This window comes from Mustela nigripes, chromosome 9, assembly GCF_022355385.1.
Source record: "Mustela nigripes isolate SB6536 chromosome 9, MUSNIG.SB6536, whole genome shotgun sequence".
NCBI lineage: Eukaryota > Metazoa > Chordata > Mammalia > Carnivora > Mustelidae > Mustela > Mustela nigripes.
In genome coordinates this window covers 43,702,356-43,713,941 of record NC_081565.1, presented here as the reverse complement: position 1 = coordinate 43,713,941, position 11,586 = coordinate 43,702,356, and positions in this window count along the sequence as shown.

Sequence of the window (11,586 nt, the reverse complement as noted above, 5' to 3'; positions counted from 1 at the left end):
AAATAAATAAATAAATAAATAAATAAATAAATAAATAAATAAATAAATAAATTTATGTCTAAAGTATTCTTTCTCTGGCCGTGAAAGAAAGAAAGAAAAAAAAAAAAGAAATCCTAATAGCTCCCTGAATTCCTTGGCTATTCTAAGATAATAGAAAGCTCTATGGTCCTTTTAGCTTATAAAAGTTATCCACACTTCTCTAATCGAAATGTTCAGTTTCAGGTATTAATCTACAGTCCAGAGTTCTTCTTCCTGCTATAGGTAAGAAGCCTGCGGTCAGGAAAACGGGTTTTACCATCTGCCGGCCCCAATTACTTCAATCCCTTATTCTCCATCTTTCCAACCACAGGTGTGTTTTACTTTATGTCTCCAGAGTAAAAGCAAAGCAGAGACACAGATGGGAACGGTATTTTTACTGGATGTTCATGAAACATTGGCATCTGCGAGGATTGCCAAGTATTTAAAATTGACTTGCCCTCCCTAATCATCTTTATGGAGTCTTCAGGGACACCCATCTGCCTCACTAGAGTTGAGGGTCTTTCCTTGGCTGAGGGGTTCCCTTGGCATGAGTAAATACAGCGTGTTGTATGTGAGTCCTCAGGCAGACTTCTGACATCCTGTTACTCACTTCTAGCTTCTTTCGGCTGACGTCTGTTCAACACACCACCATCACTGGTATTAGCCCGAAGTTACCAAAAATATCTATCCTATTTCATAAAGGGATTTATTAATGGAACTAGATTATTGAAAATACCAAAACTGAAGGCTAGATGGGCATCAGCAAGGTTTGTCTTTACTCTCATAACCACCTTCTTTTCCCGTGGTTGACTGCCTCTTCTGACTGACTGCGCACAATCATATATGTTAATACGTAAATCCGTGTATTAGTCAAGATTCTCCAGGGAAACAAAACCAGTAAAGATATATCTAGGAATTGGTTGACCTCGTCATGAAGGCTGAGAAGTCCCATGATCCGCCATCAGCAAGCTGCAGAGCCAGGAAAAACAATAATTCAGTCTGAGCTGGAAGGTCCGTGAACCCGGGAAGCCACAGATGTAATCTCAGTTGGAAGGCCAGAGAGGCTGAGAGATGTCTCAACTCAGTTAGACGGGGAAGTAGGGGCAAGTTCCTCCCTCCTCTGAATTTAGTTCTATTCAGGCCCTTAATGGAATAGGGCGGGCATCACCTTCGGGGAGGGCGATCTACTTTCTGGAGTCCAGCAATTCAAATGCTCATCTCTTCCAGAAATAGCCTCACAGGCACATCTAGAAAAATTGTTTTATGTGGCACCCAGTGGTCAAACTGACACATAAAATGAACCACCACAATGAGGCTGTCGCCTGAGCCTGTTCATCCATTGGTAGGGCAGCTTCTATGCCATTTCTCTGTTCCATTACGTGTTGATTTAAAAAAATTAACTCTCAGAAATAATCGACTGTTTTAGACATAGTTTCTAAGGAATGCTTTAACATATCATCTCTATATACTGAAACACTAAGCTGTAGCTTTAGCATATTTTAAGCAAATTGCATGACAATACGCTTGTTGTTTTTCAGTACTTGGCTCTTTCTCTTCTGCATATTAAGAACCTGATGCGCAGAGACCCAATTTTTAAAATGTTTTAATAAGCAAATCATGAATATTTAAACTCATACTGAGAAGACTTGCTTATTACGTTCCTCCCTCCTTGCGTCTACCCTAAAATATGCCATACTTTCAAACTCAAGCTCACAGCACATGTTGGATCGAATAGCCAAAATTCATTTTCACTTGAGTTATCACCTAGAAAACATGTAAATAAATATTGGGGCTTGCGCAAAGGGGGAGAATTTTTATTTTTTAATTTCAAACTATGAGGGTTAAAGAGAGTTTGCAGATGATTGCACAAATGTTAGCACTGTGAGTATATATTTCTATGGTTTAGAGGAAATTTTTATAAGCAGATTTAAATAATTGAGGTCTGTCTCTGCCATGACTAATTGTCACATCTCTGAAAAGGCTCGAACCATTTCAGAAATGCACTCCAGGTTTCAAAGGCACCATCTCTGTACAGGTTTTATGCGCCTTGTAGGACGCTAACTGGGTCACACTTCAACCTGAAGAAATCCAATTGCACCTTACAGAGGACACAGAGTACACATGTGCTTGCAAATTTGAGCACAGAAATCAAGATAATTGATCTGATAATTCAGATAAAATACATTCCTGTCAGATGAAGCCAGATAATTTAGGCATGAATAACATTTTGGTATTGAATTTTTTGAATAATGGAGTGTCATAAACTTCTATTTAAGTTTTACAGACAGATACTATAAAAGAACCGTTACTAATATGAAGTGACTTACTCTCTGAATTAAAGCTGAATTGAAGTTTAAAAGTAGTGTTTAGTCTAATAAACATATTATTGTAAAGTGCCATTCCTGATTTAACTTAACACTAAATGGCAATTAAGAAAAAAATAAGAGCTAGCATTTATTCAGGAATTACTATTATGTGCTAGGCACTATGCTAAGAGCTTTCTGTATTTCTTGGTTGCACACAAAACACCATCACAGAAGAGTCACCATGTGACTATTTGTGCCTCAGTAATGTCTATACTGGAATGTAGCCGTGAGCTTGGTGCCCATCATTTCATCATGGGCCCATGGTAAGACAGTGCCTTGGAATCATTCTGGAATTAAGAAATGATTATTTTCCTTGGTATATAGATGAAAAACCATAATATCATTCTAAATTTTTTTTTTACTAAGAAGACTAAAAATAGTATTGTTGAGCTTTTCTTCCCTTTCCTGTAGACCAGCAGTCTTTGTCTGCATCTCAGACGCATTCCACAAGGTCTGTATCCAGTACTTGTGCTCTTGTGAGTCTTACAAACATTTTTAATTGGGGGTTTTAAATCTTTTCCTTGCCCCACTGGTGATGTATATTTTCTGAACACAGTGAATAACATAGTATGCAGGTCTCATAGCCTTTGAAGTTACTGTCATTTCCCCCTTCCCATATATAATAAATAAATTAGAAAGTATTGGAGACTTTAAATTAACAACAGGTTAAATAAAATTTTATGATCTCCCTTGCTGATATCCTGGCTAGCACTGCATTTTGAGTAATACATCATGAGAGAAATCACTCTCCAATGCATGATTGTAATATTATGATGAGAGAGTTGTTACTTGGGGGCTCCTCCTTAAATAGACTGTTAGCCCTGAGAGCCTTAAAAAAAAAAAAAAAAAAAAGTGAGTGAATTTTCTTTCCAGGGTTGCTGAGAAAGATCTACAAAGGGCCCCAGGAATTGAGACAAAGTTAATGGCTTTAGGGGATAATTTCCCATTAATTTTTAGTAAGCCTGAGGCATCAAATAAAAGTCCTTGGCTTGTCAAATTGTATCACTATTATCTTGCAAAACATTTCAATGCGTTTGGTTCAGTTTAAAGAGCAAGGAAGTACCTGTGAGTGGAAAGAAGAGGTCTGAAGGTTAAATGCTTCATATGTATGAAAACGGAATTCAAATTTGACCATTTCTTCCCCAACTCTTTTTCCACCACCAGTGTAAAGACCTTCAAATTATTGTAGACTGTTTTAAGTGAAGAGGGTCCTTGTGAAATATACAAGGATAAAGGTTTGAGAGTTACTAACTAACTGAACTCAGTCCATACAAAACAGTTATTTAACACAGAAAGGCAAACTATCTCCTTCTTTTCCTTTGAATAACAACTATTCTTTGGCACTATAGGCTACATTTTCATTTGACTTTCCAGCTTCCCTTTGCCCACACAGAAAAGAAAAAGAAGATATTTTATCGATCTCTCCTAAGGTATGTCTGCCCGAACATGGCCACCTGATGCCAAGGAGCAGAATTTGGATGAGAGGGCGTTAATTTCAGTCTAAGAATTTCCCTGCCCACAACTCCGCAAATTAAAAGCCTTATTATGTTCATTATTAAGTTCAATTTTTTTGCGGAAAGAGAAGGTAGAATATTAAACATTTAAAATGCTCTTGTACAAAGAATATATATATTAAAGTAGCCAGATTTGAAGGAATCTGGATCCTCAGAAGGAGAATCATTTGAAATATATGCATTCTAGCAGCTTGAATGGACCACTGGGAGTAATGAACTTTTATCCCAGGGCAACTGTAAAAGTTAGTCAATTCAATTCTCTCACTTATGCTTATTAAGCTTTTGATACACTTATCCTAAAATAAGATGATATATTCCTTTGAACATCCCTGTCTTTGTTATTCACCCTCTACTGATGAGGAAATGTGTAGACAGAACAATTAAATGACTTTGCTGAGGTCACAGGGCAAAACAGAGCAAGGCAGGGCAAGCTAAGGACACAGCCAAATTTCTAATTTGTTTTCTGGCCATCCTCCCAAGTGAGCTCAAAATCATATTATTCTTTGCCGTAAAGATAGCTGACCAGTCTTCCGATTGTTTAGGCTTAGGCAAAGACACAAAACAGGATCTGAAAGGGACAAACCAAATTTTATTTGGTTCTAAAGACTTCAGGGAGACTACAAACCATGCCAAAGACAACACGTCTGCGCGATCAGTAGGAAGGGGAGGTAATTTGATTTCCAGATTAAGATCTGTTTGGATTGTTCAGCCTTGGCAGACAGTACAAAGGTTTTCAGTGTAATACACACAAACTACCCAACTTTTACTGCTTCCTTTGTTAATATCTCTACCACCAATAAGGCAATGATGAATGACACGCATGTGAAAGAAACAGTGGGTGCAATGAAGAAAAATGAAGAGGGAGAAAGAGGAGAAAAATGAGGTAGGGTAGGGAAAGAGAAAAACTGAGAAGAGCTACAGGAGGTTGTCTCTGTACAGGCACTAGGAGTGAAGCCTCCCATTACATCGTGGTGTGATTTCACTCAGTCTGACTGTCATTTAGAAATCCTCCCTGTCTTTATACGGGCCTCTCCACTTTAGATTTTGACATTATCCATCTTTAACTTCATTAAGAGATTTTTCTAAAAAGGTGGTAAAACTACATTTGCAGTATTTCTTTAAAGGAAGAAGTGTGCAGGGCGCCTAGGTGGCTCAGTGGGTTAAGCCTCTGCCTTCGGCTCAGGTCATGATCTCAGGGTCCTGGCATAGAGTCCCATATCGGGCTCTCTGCTCAGCAGGGAGCCTGCTTCCCCCCTTCTCTCTCTCTGCCTACTTGTGATCTCTGTCTGTCAAATAAATAAATAAAATCTTTAAAAAAAAATAAAGGAAGACGTGTGGAAGGAAGATAAAAATAAAGAAGTGGGGGAGGAAGAAAACAAGGAAGAAGGGAGGGGAAAGTTCAACTGTGTTGGAACAATGGCTGTGGCTTACAGAGAGTCTACTATTTGCTACACAGTCCAAAAGGCATTTTCTACATATTATTTCTATTTCTCAAAAAGCCCCTTATTATTTTTCCATAATATCCCATGATAGTCTCTCTCTCTCTCTTTGTTAAGGAACAAAAGATCAGAAAGATAAAACAACATCCAATTATTGCACAGCTTGAAAGTGGTAGAGCTGGAACTTGAAACCAAGTTTGTCTCATTAACGCTTTTCTTTCTGTACCACTTAAACTGAGCTTGTATTTAGGTCAATAGTCATGACACCGGTAAAAGAAATTAAGAATGGGCTGCTAATAATCTGTTACCCACAACTAAGCCAGGGTGTCATATTTTTGCTTTAAAGTATCTAGTGTGGTTATCACATGAATACTTGACCCAGATCCTAATTCAAATTAGGTGAATAGAAACATCCATACAATATTCGGGGCATGTGGCTCATGGATGCAGATTTTAGATAAGAACGCCATAGCTGAGATTTCCTTCCTAACTTAATAAAACAGTTCTTTTGGAGATAGTTGAAACTTAAGTCCATAAATACCCCTACTTCTCTGAAGAACAAAGGGTTCATAAGCATTTGTCATTGCCCTCACTGACAGCTGTTACAGGTTACCTAGCATAAAATAGATATCCAGTACAATGCCAGGCATGGTGCAGGTCCCAAATAAAATGCTCACTGAATGAATTAATGAATACCATTTAAAAAGACCTATTAAAATGGGACTTTCTGATCTCAACTACAACCTGGCCAAACACATGCTTCAAAGATGCCAAAATGTCCTTTTTAATACATTTGCCAGCAGTGCAAAAATGAGAGAAACAGAAAAACTATCTTAGGAATAGCGCTTCTGAAACAGTGAAAAACCAGAAATACCTAGCAACTCCCCGATTATTTTTAATTTACCGTGACAGGAATTGGTGTACTGAATTGCATGCAAACAGAGTGTGTTCACAGTTTGTGGAAACACTACTTTTTCTGAACTATCAAATATTTGAAAATACAGAAGTCTGCAGATGAAACGGGAAGATAGAAGAACTTCATTGCAGAAGTCAGTCAAGATGGCAGTCATTCGCTGTTGGATTATCTGTGTCCTTAATCAAGCCACTGAATCTACCTGTGGCCTTAGAATCTCCAGGAAAATAAAGCGTTGCCACTAAAAGAATTCTAATTTTCCATCAGTTTTCTTCTTTCTTTAAGCATATGGTTGAAACCCAGACCAACATTATCAATTTTCACCTTCTTCCTCATTAATAGAACTTTATATTGTATTCAGTGAAAATACTATTATATTTGTTATCCTCCTTTGCATATAGGGATGACCAATTAAATATAAGTAGTTTGGGGGAAGGATTTACGGAAAATCTCATTTTACCACTCTGTAATCTCTCTTAAGTTTTTTGCCTAGAATATGATTTGAAGAGCTGGAACTCCAAAAGCTCTATCACAATCCTGAGGGTAGGAATCACAAGCTACGAGAGGACAGAAGAACCCTGGCATTTTTTTAAACATGCATTTATGTATCTTAGAGAAAGAGAGAGAGAGCAGGGGGAGGGAAGAGAGAGAGAGAATAGCTCCAGCAGACTCCTTGCTGATTGTGGAGCCTGCACATGTTTGATCTCAGGCCTCTGTGATCATGACCTGAGCTGAAATCAAAAGTCAGACACTTAAGTGACTAAGCCACCCAGGCATCCCAGAAGAACCCTGGTTCTTAATGTTTTCTGATACCAGTCCTGAACTGATGATGAGTTTTTAATATTCAGTTTTATTAATTTCATCTGGAATGTGGAAAAGAGGGGCTCTGAATCAGAGACTGATTTCTTATTAATTACCTCACAATAATTAAGTTTATCCCCCCCCCCCAGCCTTCTTGCCTCAGACCTTGTATGTGGAGTGATCTGGTGAAAGCCAGGTCAAACATCCTATTCTAGTAGTTAGAAACTCCACAGATGAGAAACAGATGACAGATTTTCTGCATTTAAAATCAAGAAAAAGACAGCCGTCACTTTTCTAGAAAAGAGAAGGAAAATATTTTGCTGATAGGATGATAATCCCTTTGAGATGGGATGGCAAGAATCCTGAGTTCTCACTCTAACCTATTGAAATGTAAATATATCTTTCCAGATGCTAAATAAATCACTGGTATCTGTTATGACGTCTAAGACACAAAGTTGTCTCCAGGGTCTGAGCTTAAGTTGTCTCCAAGGTTTGAGCTTCATCTCTTTTAAAATCAAAAAGCCTGATCAGGGAAATACAAATCAAAACCACAATGAGAAACCACCTCACACCAGTCAGAATGGCTAAAATTAACAAGACAGGAAATGACAGATGCTGGCAAGGATGCAGAGAAAGGGGAACCCTTCTACACTGTTGTGGGAACACAAGCTGGTACAACCACTCTGGAAAACAGCATAGAGGTTCCTCAAAAAGTTGAAAATAGAGCTACCCTATGACCCAGCAATTGCACTACTGGGTATTTACCCTAAAGATACAAACATAGTGATCTGAAGGGGCACGTGCACCCGAATGTTTATAGCAGCAATGTCCACAATAGCCAAACTATGGAAAGAACCTAGATGCCCATCAACAATGAATGGATAAAGATGATGTGGTATGTATGTGTATACACACACACACACACACACACACACACACACACACACAATGGAATACTATGCAGCCATCAAAAGAAATGAAATCTTGCCATTTGCAACAACGTGGATGGAACTAGAAGGTATTATGCTGAGCAAAATAAGTCAATCGAGAAAGACAACTATCATATGATCTCCCTGATATGAGGAAGTGGAAATGCAATGTGGGGGATCTGGGTGGTAGGAAAAGAATAAATGAAACAAGATGGGATCAGGAGAGAGACAAACCATAAGAGATTCTTAATCTTACAAAACAAACTGAGGGTTGATGGGGGGAGGGGAGTTGGGAGAGGGTGTTGGGGTTTTGGACATTGGGGAAGGTATGTGCTATGGTGAGTGCTGTGAAGTGTGTAAACCTGACGATTCACAGACCTGTACCCCTGGGGCTAATAATACATTATATGTTTATTAAAATTAAAAAAAAAATGGAAAAGCCTGTAGAGGTACTGCTTCAGTCTTCCTGACTTCCTGGGTCTTAACTTAGGGATGTGCAGGGTGTAACCATTTAGTTCTCTCAGATCACAGCAATTAAGGACGGGGGTAGGAGGAGGGGGAAATGGCTACAGATCTAAATCTCATGGTAAGTAAAGAGGAAAGTATTCCTTAGGAGAAATAGAAACAAGCATTTGTCTTTATACTACATGTTTATCCAAGACTGGGAAGGCTAGAGATCGTTACAGGAATGCTAGAAACTACAGAAAACTTTTATTTCTCCACAACAAGCCATCTCTAAACTTCTGTAAGGGAGAAGAAACCCTTCCATGTTTAAGCCACTTGTAATCACATTTCTATTGCTAGCACCAAAACCCAACTCCTAGTTAATACAATGGTTAATTCCTAAAGTCTTAAGAATTTAGATAAAATCTAGGGAAAGGGTGGTTGTGTAATGGACATTGGGGAGGGTATATGCTATGGTGAGTGCTGTGAAGTGTGTAAACCTGGTGATTCACAGGCCTGTACCCCTGGGGCTAATAATACATTATATGTTAATAAAAAGTAAAAAAAAAATATTTTTTAAAAGAATTTAGATAAAATCCAGCTTTCAGCAATAGCACCAATGACCATCAAAGAGCTAGAAATGTACGCAGTACTTCACCAAGGATTGTTCAATACATGAAGAAGTAAATGAATTCATAAACAACCAGCAGCGTGATCCTAAATAACCCATATTACACAGCAAGTAAAGGTAAGAACAAAGGACTCAGTATGACAGCTGCCTGAATGAATGTTCCTGTTTACTCCCTGTTTGGGTTTTCCTTGCTGTTCTAGTTTTCTTCCAACCCTAATCTAACATATGCATTTTTCTTCTGAAACATTCGATCTTACCATGTCCTTTCCTCAATATTCTCCTCATTGTTTCAAGGGTCCACTTAAATGCAGCTTCTTCAGGAACAAGGTACAAGGGTATCTTGACTTAAATTATTGTTACTATTCATTAACACTCCTTATTTAATTTGTTGCAGAACTCAGCACATTCAAACTGTCTTTTAAGTATTATGCCCCCATCAGAAAGGACAAATACCCAACTTTTGTAGCAACATGGACGGGACTAGAAGAGATTATGCTGAGTGAAATAAGTCAAGCAGAGAGAGTCAATTATCATATGGTTTCACTTATTTGTGGAGCATAACAAATAACATGGAGGACATGGGGAGATGGAGAAGAGAAGGGAGTTGAGGGAAATTGGAAGGGGAGGAGAACCATGAGAGACTGTGGAATCTGAAAAACAATCTGAGGGTTTTGAAGGGGCGGGGGATGGGAGGTTGGGGGAACCAGGTGGTGGGTATTGGGGAGGGCACATATTGCATAGAGCACTGGGTGTGGTGCAAAAACAATGAATACTGTTACACTGAAAAGAAATTTAAAAAAAAATTTTTTTTAAGTGCCTATAGCTCCCCTAGTTTGAAAAGCTAGGTGAGGATCAGGGGCAGGTTCATATGACAAGCGATTAAATTCCCAAAATCTACCTTGGTGCCTGACTTTTTCAAGTATTAAAAAAAAAAAATAGTTTCTTTCTCCCCTCCCCACCCCATTTTAATCATAATTTCCTAACAATAGTCAGCAAATGGTCCGCTATAACTTTGGAAGCACTTTTCAAAGTGTATTATTTTCTGGCCATGAATCATTGTCCTAGGGTTGTCTACTTTGCAACGTGGCACTGGACAAAATTACACTCTGCAAAAGAGACAGGAGCAGATGATACAGCCCTAGGCTTGAGAACTGATTTCCTGCTTCAAATATGTTTCCTGATTGAAGATTGCACACCTAGGAGGTGAGATGAGAGAGCTATTTTATAAAAGTGTCCAGCAGATGTACTGCAGTAATTCCCACTGTATTCATCATTTACTGAATTGCTCACACACCAGAAGTATAATCCAATGTAAATGATCTCATCACCCATCAGTATGAGGGCTCACAAATCCAACTTGGCCTCAAGCTAAAACTTGACATTTCAAGGTTCTCAAATCCACAGTAAGTAAGCAGTATATTGATGACTTCCAAACGTCTCTTCTGAAATGGCCCCGGCTTTTGAGAAATGCAGGTGTTTGGGATCTAGAAATAGAAGTGGCCAGCTGCCCTTGAGGTACTTGGGGCACTGTTCCATATTTCCTACCCCTGATTTGGCTCTAAGAAGGGAACATTTTGTGCAGAAGATAATGGAATTGACACCATTTGCATTCTGCACATACAAATACTGAAGAATGAAATTTAAAAGGTTCATTTTAAAGTATCCCTTCTTGCAGCTTTATCGTCACTGCTGTGTGTGGGAAGACATAAGGCGTTCTCGTGCTGTGATATCAGAAGAACACACATATTCACAGATGGGCAGGGATCTAGAGAGGCCATTTATGTTTGAACCTCCTCCAAATAAAGGGTTACTGAACCTGAGGTAAGTCCACTAATCTGACTGAGTGTATTTCTTAACCCATGACAGGAGAGGATCAGGCCAAACCGTTATAAATCTCCTTGCCATCTTTAAACTTAGCCGATAACACCACTATAGCCAAGATTATATTCTGAATCATTTCATTTAGAAACATTATCCGTTCTCCTTCCCCAGCCACTGATTCTATGTAAATTGTGTGGCGTACTGTACAAAGCATGGCTTTGTCATATATACCTAAAACCTATTCCCTGTTCTGCCAAAATACTTCATCGCTGTTTGATCTTTGGCAAAACATATATTCTCCTTAAGTTTCAGATTTTTTTACTGTAAAATGGAGAAAAAGATAATTTTTACACATGGTTAGTTAAAATATCATATTAGATGATCTTAAAAAGTACTTGGAGAGAACTGATTTTCCAAGAGATGATTTTTTTTTTGCCATTATTCCTTTATGATCTTCTGTTTTCAAGCATTCAAAATATACATAAAAAACAAAATTACAATAAGTACTTTTATTATATGTTTAGGTTTTTTTTCTCCAGTGGATAGAGGATTTTTACTATTGTAGACTGAATTCTGAATTTTCTCACTTCCTTACCTATCCTATGATTATAATTTATAGCATTACTTTATCTTATGATGCTATTCCACAATGTTAGGCTTATCACTCATTATTGCAAATGCTAGATAATCAACTTGAATTACCTAAAAAT